At 46.8% G+C, this 13,223-nt stretch overlaps 1 pseudogene across 1 annotated transcript in view; it reads right to left on the reverse strand.

Moving 5' to 3' along the window:
• The window catches only part of LOC308494701, a 43,519-nt pseudogene extending 36,054 nt beyond the window's left edge, over positions 1-7,465 (reverse strand). Inside the window, exon 1 of the transcript in view lies at positions 7,454-7,465. The product of the transcript in view is annotated as an uncharacterized misc_RNA (transcript). The remainder of the gene's footprint in view (positions 1-7,453) is intronic.
• Between the last annotated feature and the right edge of the window lie 5,758 nt (positions 7,466-13,223).

Here is a 13,223-nt window from a genome sequence, read left to right on the forward strand (position 1 = left end):
GCTAATGCCAGACTTGGGGCCATCTGATGAGAGTTACAATGCAAATTGCTACATATTGCCACTGTGCTGGGCTTGGAGCTGCTTAGCAAAAGGTTTGGAACACAAAGCCAGTCGGTGCTTGTTTGGGGTTTGTGGTCCTTTGAGAGATTTAGAAAAGTCCATAGCATGTGAGCCAAGGCAGTCCACTTGTGTGGAAAAGTTGCTGGAAGTGGTTCAGCCTCATGCACGAGTTGGGTGGGTGGGTTCTCAGGGAATCACCAGGCCTGGTGTTAGCCAGGTTAATGCAGATCACAGATTTAGTGTCCACTTGCAACTGCTGGTGGGGTAGCCAGATGTTATGGGGATTCCTCTTTCTGGCACTGATGCCCTGAGATGGGGAACCCAGGGTGGGGCTGGTACCCCTTGCTCCTCAGGGGGATCCTCCACATCCAAGACATCCCTCCTGATTCTTAATCACCACAGCATGAATGTGGGACCTGCCTGTTCTACCTTAGCCTCTCCTACCAGCTTCTTTTTTATATCCTTAGTTATAGAACTTCTGTTCAGCTAGTCTTTAGGAGGTTCTCAATAATGGTTGTGCTATTAATATAATTTAGGTGTAATTTTTATGTGGTCATTAGAGGAGGCGAGCATAGAGTTTACTTACTCTGACATCTTGACTGGAATTCTGTAGCTGCTTCTTGGCATAATGACTTTTCTAAACTATTTTTGTAAAGACTGCTTTGTTATGTATGGTCATTACATACTCTATTCCATTTCCTCAGTGGTCAGCTAGCAATTTACAGAGGTTTCCTTCAATAGTAGGAGTCAAAAAAATAAGTAATATAATATTCTCTTAGACTTGGCAGATTGGGGCACTTTCAAGTTGAGGCACTTTTTCGGTGCTTAACCAGGCTGCTTTTAACTCCTCCTGAGCCTTCCTCTCATGCTTATACAGAGAGCATAAAGATCATCTCTTGTCTCTTTTGAGCATGTATGTAGCCTTGGGCATGCGTGTGGTCTTGTAGATTCCTCAGTATATGTGGGAGCTTTGCAAAGCCTTTATTCCCCCACGTTTCTCCTCTACAACCTCTACTTTTCTAAGGTTTTCAGTCTGACTGCTGCTTGCTTCATTTATTATCTTTTGTCCCAGGCAGCCAATGACTAGAGCATGCTTTTAAAAGCTATCAAGAAGCAATGTTATGGAAACCATTCCAGCCCTAATAAAGTTACCAAGTGTGTTAAACAAAAACAAGCCTCTTAGTGGATCCCTGAGGAGCCATCAGGGATGTCAAAGGACACAACCACAATTCTTTGAGAACATAGTCCATATTTCCTCTGTTGCATCAGGAAGGTACACCAGGAATGTGGGGCACAATCCCCACAGCTACATCAGAACTGGTGGGAGGAGGTGGGAGGTTCATCAGTGGATAAGTGAAAATGCCACAATGATTTCTCACCAAAATTTAGAAGTTTGTTCTTCATTAAGAATTCCCCTGGTTGTTGTATTATATTAGATTCCGGTGTTGAGGGAAGATTGATTCTGATAGTTTTGTCTAAGTTAATAGTTGCTTTACTGGAGTGTTGCCACACAGTAGCCTACCGGTCTGTCCCCTCGTGGCTACCCTTAAAAAGAAAGGAGAGGGGCCAGCCCGGTGGCTCAGGTGGTTAGAGCTCCACGCTCCTAACTCCGAAGGCTGTCAATGGGATTCCCACATGGGCCAGTGGGCTCTCAACCACAAGGTTGCCATTTCAACTCTGTGAGTCCCTCAAGGGATGGTGGGCTCCATCCCCCGCAACTAAGATTGAACAGGGCACCTTGAGCTGAGCTGCTTCTGGGATAGCTCAGTTGTTTGGAGCACGGGCTCTCAACCACAAGGTTGCCAGTTTGATACCTCGACTCCCGAAGGGATGGTGGGCAGTGCCCCCTGCAACTAAAATTGAACACGGCACCTTGAGCTGAGCAGTTGGTTGGAGCGCATCCTCTCAACCACAAGGTTGCCTGTTCGATTCCCGCAAGGGATGGTGGGCTGTGCCCCCTGCAACTAGCAATGGCACCTGAACCTGGAGCTGAGTTGCGCCCTCCACAACTAAGATTGAAAGGACAACAGCTTGACTTGGAAAAAAGTCCTGGAAGTACACAATGTTCCCCAATAAAGTCTTGTTCTCCTTCCCCAATAAAATCTTAAAAAAAAAAAAAAAAAAGGAAGGAGAGTCTGTGAGACTAATCCTTTCAGGAACATTGCTTCCCCTTTGTGCCATCTCTCTGTTTGGCCCCAAAGATGACTGGACAGTCAAAGATGGGTAAGATTTTTCACGGAAAACAACCTAAGACAGGTGCAGTCACATGGGGACCATCTGCAGAACTCGGCGGGTCGATATAGTTGGGCACATCACCCCACATTCCCCCCCATCTAAGGAGATCTTCTGCCTCTGTGGCTGCATTCCTTCCCACAACCTGCAGGGGGAAGTGACTCAATGATGTGCTCTCCAGCTATTCCTGCATAAGATTGTAGTCCCTTGGGAGGCACATATTATCATTACAAAGACATCCTTGGGACCTCAGGCTCCAGCTGCCTGCAGACAAGGGTGATTGGCTTAAATCCATTTCCTAGTATGATGCAAGAGATTCACAGATCTTGAGATTGACAAACTTCCTCACTTAACTAATAAAAGTTATGCGTTGGCCTGATTCAGGCTCTCAGTCCTTTTGAGGCTTGAGACCCTTAGCCCCGCTTGTACTTATCCTCAAGTGTTGTCTTTCTTAACCCTGTGCTGCCCTTCACGCTCCCCACAAGCTCTTGTCGTGCAGGACGTGACACTGGAGGGATAGGTTTTGGGAGTTTCGGTGAAGTCACTATAATTGTCCTAGAAAGATATTTATATAGTAAAAAAAAAAACTTTCATATCAGCCCATGTGGTTGCCATTTCTGGTACTCTTTTGACATATTTCCATCCAGTATCAGTTTCTTTTCACCTGAAGACTTAAACACGTACTTATAATGCCAGTCTTCTGGTAATTAATTTTTTAACCCTTTGAATATTGGAAATGCCCTAATTTTAGAAAAATATTTTTGTTGGGAATAAAATTCTAGTTTGACTGCATCTTCCTTTCAGTACATTAAAAATATTGCCCATTGGTCATCTCATTTGCATTGTTTCCAATGTAAAAGCTGCTATTATCCTTATCATTATTCCTATAAAGTGTTCTTTTTCCTCTTGCTGATTTTCATATTTTTCTCTTCTCTGATTTTGAGCAAATACAAATAATTTTTTCCCACATAATAAAGTGATTTGGGGAAACAAATTACAGGAGGGCTATCTGGTAGTTGGTTACAAATTCTCAGAAATAGCTGTTGCTCCTTGTCTTATGAGGTCAAAGGGATTTTTCCTTAGAATATTCTTGTATTGAAGGATGTGATGATTAATTTTATGTGTCAGTTTGGCTGGACAACAGCATTCAGAAATTTGGTCAGACAATATTCTGAGTATTTCTGTGAGGGCATTTTTTGGATGAGATTAACATGTAAGTTGTGGGACTTTATGTAAAACAGACCGCCCTCCATCCATAATGTGGGGGCCTTTATCTACTCAGTTGAAGTCCTGAATAGATAAAAACACACCCTCCCCTGAGTAAGAGAGAATTCTGCAGCAGATGGATCTCCCACTTTAACTGCAATGTTGGCTCTTCCTGGTCTCCATCCAGTCAGCTTTCTGATCGGAACTGCAGCAATGGCCATCCCTGGGTCTTTAGCCTGCCCACCCATACTGAAAATTATGGACTTGCAAGTCTTCAAAATTATGTGCATCAATTCCTTAAATCTTTCTAACACAGATACACACACATACAAAACACACACACACACACACACACACACACACACACACACACACACACACCCTGTTGGTTCTGTCTCTCTGGAAAAGCCTGGGTGGTATAGGGAATGTGATAGAGTTTCTTTTGTTTCACACTTACTCTAAGGATATGAATCTTAGGTTGCCCAGGTTTTGGAGAAACGGGAGTGTGTCCTAGTAGACTCTCCATGTGAACAAGCTCTGGGCATCATCTCTTATACTAGAATGTGTCAGTCTGAGAAACTAAGTACGGTTTTCCAAATTTGACAAATACCCTCAAAATAAAAGCAAGTTTTCCCTCTAAATTCCTACCTGCATTTATATTTGGTGGGATTCAAAGTGTGGTCCATAAAGGGGTGTACTACACTCCAAAAGAACTACTTGATTGTTCTAATTTATGCAGACAAAAATCCAGGGAATATGTATGGGAATGAACAGGAAATAATGGTGGAAGGAAATGAAGCTGGATTTCTTGATATGGGCTTATTAAGTAGAGATTCTGCATTTAATGTTTCAGATTGGGGGGTCAGAAAGAACTTGAACAGATTGTGTGATTGGTTGGTTGGTTCATTGAAATATGGGCCAAAAGATGGCCTATGGTCATTGACTTGAAAACGCCAGACCAGCTTTAGTTTAATGTAGAGGAAGGGATTCAAATATTTACAGAGATTGGAATGTTAGAGTAGATTTTTATTTAAGACATGCTCACCGAACTGGGAGGGTCCAGTAGACACACCGTTCACTAATACTGTGAAAAATAAATTCATGAGGGAGCTGCTCAAGCTTTGTGATCACCCTTCTATGCAGACGGGAACTGCATTCACTGAATTGGGAAATATAAATGCAATGGGAGTAGCTGAATCCTGGGGTGTCAGGGACCAAGTGGTGGCACACACCTGCCCAAGTCAAGGTGGGTGTGGTTACAATGAGGACTGTGGAGTCCAAGCAGCAATGAAAACATCTGACCCTGATACCAAAACCAGACAAGGACACCACAAGTAAAGAAAATCATAGGCCAATATCCCTGATGAAGATAGATGTAAAAATTCTCAATACAATATTAGCAATCCAAATTCAACAGTATATTCAAAGGATCTTACACCATGGTCAAGTGGGATTCATTCCAGGGATACAAGGATGGTTCAATATCTGCAAATAGATCAACATGATACACCACATAAACAAAATGAAGGATAAATATTGTATGATTACGACAGATGCAGAAAAATCATCTGACATTTTTCCAAAGAAGACATACATATGACCATCAGGAACATGAAAAGATGATAAACATCACCAAGGATCAGGGAAATGCCAATTAAAACCACAAGTACCTAGCATCTCACACTTTCTAGAATGGTTATTATAAAAAAATACCTGAAATAACAAGTGTTGGCAAGGATATGGAAAAAAGGGAACATGTGTGCACCACTGGTAAAAATGTAAATTGGTATAGCCACTATGGAAAACAGTGTGGAGGTTGCTCAACAAACTAAAACTAGAACTACCATATGACCGAATTCCACTTGTGGGTATTTATCTGGAAAAAATACCAACCAATCCAAAAAGACATATGCACCCCATGTTCCTTGCAGCACTATTTACAATAGTTGATATCAAAACAACCTAAGTCCATTAGTGGGTGAGTGGTTAAGGAAAATGTGACACACACACACACACACACACACACACACAGGAATGTTATTTATTTTTTATAGCCATAAAAAAGAAATCTTTCCATTTGCAAAATGGATGGACCTAGAGGGTATCATGCTGAGCAAAATATCAGGAGAGAAAGACAAATACCTCGCGGTCTCACTTATCTGAATAATCTAAAGGAAAAACAAAGACACCTCAGAGACACAGAGAAGTGACTGTGGGCAGGGGGTGGGGGCTTGGGTCAAATGAGTTCAGGGGTCAGAAGGTAAAACTTCCAGTTACACCGCCCGGGGATATAGAAGTCCATGTGGGGACAGTCCCCATATCCCAGTGTATCCCCGAGGGACTAGCCTGGAGAAATAATGATAAAGTTCTAATCTCTTGATTTTTTGGATATCTAGGTCAGGTTTCCCTTAATTGTCTTTAAAGCTATCTATGCTTTTCCTGAAACAAGAAAGGCGGAGGCATCACCATTCCTTCCCTGAAAGGTACTATTTGCTTTTCTAACTCAACAGCTTTGTGCTTGCTTGCTTGCTGAAAGATATGGGAAGAATAAAACAAACATTGATGAAGTTAAAACAAAGGTCTTAATGCAGCATTATTGAAGGGTAGCTGGAGTAAAGAGGGAATCCTTCTTGTTCCTTCAAAATTAAAGGGCCCTGGCGTGGTTGGTTAGCTCATTTGGTAGAGCGTGGTGCTGATAACACCAAGGTTTCCAATTCGATCCATGCATGGGCCACTGTGAGCTGTGCCCTCCTTAAAAAGAAAAAAAAGAAAAAAAAGAATTAAAGTGCCCCCAAACAAGATGGCACTGTTTACCCCAGTGTGAAGAAATTTGAAAAGCAGAACAGCAAAGCCTGGAATGAGAAACCTGATCTGCAACCACTTGGGACAATAGTCAGGCACATTAATCAGGATAAAGATTGACTAAGAGCCAGAGTTTACTCGACCCCCTGTGGGGACTCAAGTGTGGGTGAATGGTCTAGGGTTGGAGAAGAGGGGGTGTAATGGTCTTCACTGGCTGCTTTACATGGGAACCCCAAGTCTGTTGTACCAAACCCGTTAGTGAAGCCCTAACATGGGCACAATTAGATTGAGATAATATAGAAACATAAGAGCTGATAGGATTCGGGTGAAGATGACGATGGAAATGGGACAGTTTTGCAGGTTTTAGTGATGAGCTTGTGTCTCCTGTACCTGAGTGTGTTATGGAATGGATATTATGTCTGACGGGGGAACACTGTCCCTACCTAGTGTCGCAAGACAGAGACGTGCAAAGGCACCCTGTAAGGAACATTACTTGGACGTGCTAAATGGAACCCAAAGAGCATGGAACGGAAGCTGCAGGGCTGGTACAGACACATTCTCTGTACGACAGCCTGAGTGGAGCAGCCACGGGACCTCATGGCCTCTGAGACGCTCAGTGGTGACTATGGGAACTTTGAACTAGAGAATTTCCATTCAAGGGGCAGTCACTAGCTGCTACTGGACATTAATTGAAATTACCCTATGAAATAATCTTGACACCTGAAATACACGTGATGTCCTGGATAATGTTGGCGACACACTCTAGTGTTGAGGACAGTGCCTGGAAGTGTTCCATGAAAACCTAGGGATGGTTTATACAGGGTCGTGCTGCCAGGAGAATGGATTCAGGGAGGGTATGCACATGGCAGGGAGCCTCTTTCCCCAGGCTCCTGAAATACAGGACATTGGTGGGCTGCTGCAAAGCAGAGAGGGGCTGAGTCTAGACATATTCCTCTTGCATCTGCTGAGGCACAAAGTCCCAAGAAGAACTGCTCTGTGTGACAACGAGAGAGACCGCAGATGGCTGTTTCACAGATGCCCTGGAGGGAAGGCCTTCGAGGCCGACAAGTCACACGGAAGCCGCAGCCGCAGGGCGGCGGCTGGAATGGGTCTTAACAGAGTAGCCGCTGCCCCTGGACTGGGCTTGGCTTACCGGGTGGTCCATGCCAAGGCTCAGAGTGCTAGAAAAGGACCAGAACAGAAGACATTCACCAGTCTGGATGCCGAGTCTCATTTCTTCAGACCTAGGAACACACTTACAGCCCATAATGTCCGACGAGGCCAGAGAGACCTCCTCCGTGTAGTAATGGTTTGGTAGAGCACTGATGGACAACGGAAATATTGGCTGTCTAAAATGGGGTGGAGGGGACAGGCACGAAGGGCTGGCTGACACCCCTTAATGCATGCGTGCTCACACCCCACCTGAGGGGCTACGGGAGTGTCCCCATGGATGGTTTCCTCTTTTCCCTGGTGGATCTGAGTAGAGCTTGGGGAGCTGGTATGACTACAATTCTTCCCAAGTGGGGGGACGGTGGTGTGACTATATGTCACCTCAACTTTCTTTCTTCCCACCTGGTGCCCTGGTCTCTGGACAGGGCTGCCACCACAAGTGCCAGAAACAGGACTAACTGCTGAGCACGACACTAACTATATTGTCACTCCTGTCAGGATCCCCAGGGGCTGACAGTGACCGCAGCTGTACGGCCTGTGCTCAGTGAGCCCACTCGTCCTGCACTGTGACCGTCCCCTGTGGATGGAGTGGACAGAGGGGACGCACGTGCTAGACAGGTATCGCTGCCTGCCGTCTAGAGCAGCACAGTCCCCGAAGCTAACGTCCCTTCCAAAGGTGGAAACGTTTGGTATCAATGGAGAGAAAAGGTGGAAACGTTTGGTATCAATGGAGAGAATGGGGAATAGTAGCTGCGGGTAAAGGAATGAGTAAACGGGTTATGTACTGAGGGGAATCGAGTATCACATTAGCACTCAAAGGAGGTGTGAGCAAGAGATGGGACTGTCTCCAGCTCAGTTATAGCAAAGCCCGAAAGGGTGAAGCCGTGTACAGCTGAGACCACTTCTGCTTTTGGAATCTGACAAGATGAATGGAGCCTGAAAACCTGAGTGGCCTCAGCCTGGGAGACATTTTCATACTTAACGAATGGACTGAACTAATTGTTAATGGCTGAAAGGGACTCTAGTGATATGTCAGCATCTTTTAACTGTTATGATTCTTTTCCCATAAGGGATCTGTGGGCAAAGACCTGAGCTATAATAGGAAATATTTTGTCTTTGTCCCTGCTTCCTGGCACAGAGCTCTCCAAACCGTTGTAATCCCCTTAGTGACAAGAGTGTCTCTGGGATGCTCATGAGATGACTCTGGCTGAGGGGTCCTGGACAGATTCCGGATGGGGCTGGTCACCAGAAAGACCAAGCTGTGATGAGGTCGGAACTTCAGCCTCATCCAACCTCTAGGGAGGGACTGAAGGCTGAGTTCAATCACCCATAGCCAATGATTTAATCAATCATGCCTACATGTGACAGTTCCATAAAACCCCTTAACAATGGGGTTCAGAGAGCTTCTGAATTGGTGAACACATCACATGCTAGTTGGGGGTGGGGGTCCTACATGCCCGAACCCCACAGTGACCGAGGCTCCTGTGCTAGTGACCCTTCCAGACCTCGCCCTATGGACCTCTTCATCTGGCTGCTCATTTATATCCTTTATAACCAACTACAACAGTAAGTGTAGCAGTTTCCTGAGTTCTGTGAGGCCTGACAATTAAGTTTATAAACTTGTTGCAATGATGTCGATAACCTTTTTTGATATCAGAGGGATTATTCATTATGCATTTGTACCAACTGGACAAGCAGTTAACCAAGTTTACTATTTGGAAGTGCTGAAAAGACTGCATGAAAAAGTCGGACGACCTGAACTTTTCGCCAACAATTCATGGCTCTTGCATCACGACAATGCACCAGCTCACAGGGCACTGTCTGTGAGGGAGTTTTTAGCCAGTAAACAGATAACTGTATTGGAACACCCTCCCTACTCACCTGATCTGGCCCCCAATGACTTCTTTCTTTACCCAAAGATAAAGGCAATATTGAAAGACATTTTGATGACATTCAGGACATCAAGAGTAATATGACAACAGCTCTGATGGCCATTCCAGAAAAAGAGTTCCAAAATTGCTTTGAAGGGTGGACTAGGCACTGGTGTTGGTGCATAGCTTCCCAAGGGGAGGACTTGGAAGGTGACCGTAGTGGTATTCAGCAATGAGGTATGGAGCACTTTTTCTAGGCTGAGTTTGTGATCTTAATTGTCAGACCTCATGTAACAAGCCCTGCAGGTGTGGCTGACGCAGAGCCTGTGGGAATCCCGGTCACGGTCTTGCTACCAAAAGTGTGATCTGAAGACCAGCAGCGGCACCAACCTCGTTATAAATCCGAGTCTCTGCTCTGCTTCAGACATTCTGAGTCTTAACAAGATGTCCAGGTGAGTCCTGTGCCCAGGGAAGTTTGGGACTCGCTGGTCTACGTGCCTTATCGACGTGGGGCCAGAACTGTGCCATCTGCAGGGTGGGTGGTCTGATCAAGTTACAGCATAGGGGTCCAGGGTTCAGTCGTGTTCCTTTTTCTTCTACGGCCATCACTCCCTTGGTGACCTCATCTGTGCTCAAGGCTTTAAATATCATTTATAAGTGTCACCTCCCAAGTCTATTTCTCCACGTGACATTTCTCCTAATCTCCAGATTCATCTGCCCAACTGCCAGTCCGATGACCTCACTTGTATTTCTAACAGACACCTCAGCTCCTGAATCTCTTAAAATGAATGTCTGTGATGCCCCCCACTCCTCAGATATGCTTCTTCCAGAGCTTCCCCATCTCTGCTGACAGCAACTCCATCTTTCTACTTGTATCTTCTGAGATTCTGGGTGTTCTTGACTCTCACACCCCAGACTGACCCATTAGGAAATGCTGTAATATCCACCTTCAGGACGTACCCAGAACCCCACTCCCACTATTCCCACCGCTCACCCCCAGTGGCAGCATGTCCAGCGGGAACCCTGCAGATTCCTCCAGCTCCCCACGGCCTCCCTCCCCCAAGTCTGTTCTCACCACCACAGCCCCAGCCGTCCTCTGAAAGGAGATCACACCATGTCCCCTTCTGCTCCTAACTGTCCTGTACCCCCCCCTCAGAGCACAGCTCACTGCCGTCTACCATCCTCCCGGCCACGTGGTCTGGCCGCACCTGTCTCTTTTCCACCACTCTCTGCTGCAGCCACAGGGGCCTCCCCGCTCTTCCCAGAACCCAGACACACTCCTGCCCGAGGACATTCCCACTGCAGTTTCCCTGCCTGGAAAGAACGTGCCCAGACGTCCTCATGGGTAATTCCTCGTGTCCTTCAAGTCTTCCCTGAAGGTCAGCTTCCTAGTGAGGTCCCCTGAGCCCCCCAATCAATACATCCATCTTCCCTGGCCACACACCCCACACTCTGATCCCCTTCCCACTGTATTTAACCAGAACACATAGCTTCTTCAACATAAACACCCTCCTCGTTTACTGTGCTTATAGGACATAGTCTGTCTCTTCCCACTGAAACAGACGCTCCCCAAGTTCAGCCATTTTTCTGACTTTACATCAGTGATGTTTCCCAGATGCAGACACTGTCACAAATCAGACACACAGCCAATGTCAGTGAATGATCAGTGACAGCGCCTCCCTGTTCTAAGGACAGTATCTTTATTAATGTAGCCTCGAATCAAATGCTGTTTTGTGGCAGCTACAGCACCAAGTCCCCTCACACTGGCATCAGGGCCACCTCCCCTTTTCTCACAGGTGCTGCTCTCCCTTCTCCCCCCCTTATTTCTCCCACACCTGCCCTCCTGCTCACCACAGCACAGTTATATTTCCCTTTTCAGGAAACAGTGAGCCTTGACTTATGGGTCTTATTTTCTAACCAAATACAAATCTAAAGTAGACTCTGCTTCATAAACCCCTGAGTTTGGACTGGAGCCAGCACTAGAGCTCAGGGCAGGGAGAGCAGGCAGCGAGCAGAGCGGAATTCCAGCAGGAACTTAGGTAATATGAGAAATTACGGGATCCCTTGTCTGCTCATTCCCAAATCTGGTTCCTCTGATACTTTGGGAAAAGATGGAAACAACAATGAAGCCCTAGAAGGAGGCAAGAGCTGGATTAGTCTGAAAATTCGTCTCTTAATCCAGACTCCTGTGTGCAGGGTCCCCCTGGCCCTTGAGGGGACAATTAGAGGCAAAACACCTCCTGCTGCTGATTGATATGGGACACCCAGAGGAGAATGAGACCAGGACTCATGACAAGAACAAACACGGTCATATTCCTCTATAGAAACAACAAATGAACACCCAAAGGATGGGGTTGAGGGCCGGGCCAGGCCTGAGCCTTGGTGACCCAGCCACACGAGGCCCTCACTGACAAGACCAGATCTGGGTGATGATCGAGTCCCTGTGATCACAGGTCCTGCTGGGACAAGGTTCTACTGAAGGGACGAGGACAAAGGGACAGAGAGGTGACCCCGCCGAGGAGTGACCACGTCAGAGCCCACGATGCACTGAGTCCCGACTGGGCTTAGGCCGCGTCCACACTCGGTCCTCACAGCCTCTCCTGTCTCCACCTGCAACAGACTCAGCCCAGCAAACACATGGATCCTGGAAGGTTCTCAGTGCTTCTATTTATTTCCTCTCAACCTTTAGGATTTTGTCCTTCAATTAACCCATCAACCCTTCATGGCAAGAACTGAAAAAACAAATTCATATCTAGGTTCCTATTTCCATAGAAAGTAAAAGATGCCGCTCAGTGTAACATGAAGTAAAAAAGGTGGGGATGGAAACAGCCTCTGCTGGAACAGGACAGTGCTTCGGGAAGAGACTCGGTCAGTTTGAGAGGGGGCGTGGAGGGCAGGGGGCGGGCAGTCTCCCACCTCCTCACATGATGCGAGAGGAACACAGACACATTCAGATGCCCTTTGCAGAAAGAGAGCTCAGAGGTTCCTGTGGCACAAAGTGGGGGCATGAACAAATCTCGCATCACTCAGTCCCCACAAGGCAGCTGTCTCACGCTGTAGAAGAAAATAATCATAACAAATTTAGGTTAGAGGCTGTAAGTGGTGACATTCTCAATAGTCCACCGCTGCTCAAACTGTCCCAAAGAATCCCCAGTACCCAGTCCTGTCCCCTCTGTCCCAACCCCTCCCACTTCAGGCATCCATGTCTCACCTTTAGAAGCCACGAGGGACACATCAGAGCCCTGGGCACTGTCACTGCCTGGAGGAGAACAAAACAGGATGTGGTCAGTGCCCACAGCACATGTGGCTAAAGGAGGAATTATGGGGGTGGGTGAGCCCCCCCAAGGGCTTCCATCTACACTGTCCCAAGGGTTTCAGGGATCACCCTCCTCCATACACACCTGCAGCCTGAGCGTAGCTCCCTCCTTTTCCACCTGTGGGAAGAAATCATCACGTGAGAAGCCAGGAAGGAGGCAGGACCATGAGATCCTAAAGGAACCCCTGGTCCTGGACCTCAGAGAAGTTTCCAGAACTGTGACTACAGACCCTTGGCAGGATCAGGAAACCTGAGGAAAGTACATGTGTGGGGACTGGACCAACCACCCTCCTGGAGGTCTGTCCTCAGCGGGGACCCTCTGCTCTGACCTGTGACTGTTGAGAATCAGGTCCCCATCACCAGAATCATCAAGGTGATAAATCTATCCCTCATTTTCACACGTGCGTTAACAAAGAGTGAGTGTTATCAAATAGGGCCCCAGACAGGGAAAGCACACGTGTGTGGATGGTCCTTCCCACTAACGAGGCAGGACACACGTCCACCTGGGGCTTGAAACCCCCAGTGGGACAAGACACCTCAGTCCCTGCCCCTTCCCTACCTGAGCG

This window comes from Rhinolophus hipposideros (genome assembly GCF_964194185.1).
Source record: "Rhinolophus hipposideros genome assembly, chromosome: 3".
In the NCBI taxonomy this organism is placed as follows: Eukaryota; Metazoa; Chordata; class Mammalia; order Chiroptera; family Rhinolophidae; genus Rhinolophus; species Rhinolophus hipposideros.